The 1,584-nt window shown below is 49.2% G+C and overlaps 1 pseudogene; it reads right to left on the bottom strand.

Annotated features, from left to right (window-relative positions):
* LOC143957580 (5S ribosomal RNA) lies at nucleotides 1-119 on the bottom strand (annotated as a pseudogene).
* Between the last annotated feature and the right edge of the window lie 1,465 nt (nucleotides 120-1,584).

The raw sequence follows: 1,584 nt of genomic DNA, 5'->3' as shown, positions 1-1,584 counted from the left end.
AGTCTATGGCACCTGGTATTTCCAGGCGGTCTCCCATTCAGGTACTAACCAGGCCCGACACTGTTTAGCCTCTGAGATCAGATGAGATTGGGCGCTTTCAGGGTGATGGGGCCGTAGGTGATATCTTTGGGCACTCTCAACCCTCTTGTTAAACACCAAGATGGTCACCTTGGGAAACAAGCGAAAATAAACAGGTAAACGCCAACAACATAAAAAGAAGCCTACGGCACCTGGTATTCACAGATGGTCTCCCATACAGGTATTAACCAGGCCGTACACTGCTAGGCCTCCGAGATCAGATGAGATTGTGCACTTTCAGGGTGATGTGGCCATAGGTGTTCTATTTAGACACTCTCAACCCTCTTGACAAATACCAAGATGGTTATCTTGGGAAACAAGTGAAAAAAAAAAGGTCAACGCCAACAACATAGACCCTGGCGGTCTCCCATCTGACTCAGACCCTGCTTAGCCTCTGAGATCGGGCGCTTTCAGGGTGATGTGACCTCAGGCGAACGCTTTGGGACATACTCAAAACTCTTGACTGATGCTAAAATGGTCACCTTGGGAAACAAGCGAAAGAAAAACAGGTCAAAGTACTATCCAGGCCGGACCCTGCTTAGCCTCTGAGATCAGATGAGATCGGGCGCTTTCAGGGGGATGTGGCCGTAGGAGATTTCTTTGGGCTCTCTCAGCCCTCTTGACAAATGCCAAGATGATCACCTTGGGAAACAAGCGGAAAAAAAAAAGCATGTCAACGCCAACAACATAAAAAGAATGCTACGGCACCTGGTATTCCCAGTTGGTCTCCCATCCAGTTACTAATCAGGCCCGACAATGCTTAGCCTCCGAGATCAGACAAGATCAGGCACTTTCAAGGTGATGGGGCCATAGGCGATCTCTTCGGGCACTCTCAACCATCTTGACAAACGCCAACATGGTCATCTTGGGAAACAAGCGAAAAAAACCAAGTCATTGCCAACATTGGAGGCTAAGCAGGGTTGGGCAATCAGTTTCCTTGCCTGAAATAGGCATCTCAGAATTGCCATCTGGCTACTTCCCGGGTTTCCAACTCCTTCAACTAATCCCAGGAGACAATACTTTGCCTCCATCATGGTGGAGGTTCCAACCACCCGATCCTGTCACCTCTGTCCAGTAGCGGATCAACTTCGGGCATCTCCAAAACATGTGCATCATGTCTCCCCCCATGTTCCCGCACCGGGGGCAACTTGCGTCCGGCCGTTCGGCCAAACTGAAAAAGTTTACGAGGAGCATAATAGGTTCTATATAATAAGAACAGATGTGACATCCTGTGTGAGGAGAGCCACAATTCACCACAGGCAGGATTCCTGTGGCCAATTATAGCTCAGGGGGGTTTAGTACACACCCCACACTATATAAGGCCGCCAGCACGGCGGCCTTGTATAGTGTGTTGCGGTGGTCAGGGAAAGAGGACTATAGGCAGGGACAGTGTCTTTACTGCTTGGGAACCTAGCACTGTTACAGTGGGTGTTATGTGCCTCCTGCACAGTACACACCTGAAGCTACCCTTTATTACTGGTGTTCAATTTCTGCAATACATGCATC

Source organism: Lithobates pipiens, unplaced genomic scaffold (genome assembly GCF_037356315.1).
Source record: "Lithobates pipiens isolate NorthernLeopardFrog02 unplaced genomic scaffold, aLitPip1_a1.2 Scaffold_52, whole genome shotgun sequence".
Classification (NCBI taxonomy): domain Eukaryota; kingdom Metazoa; phylum Chordata; class Amphibia; order Anura; family Ranidae; genus Lithobates; species Lithobates pipiens.
Note: the sequence above shows the minus strand (reverse complement) of the source record. Positions and strands in the feature narration are given on the sequence as shown.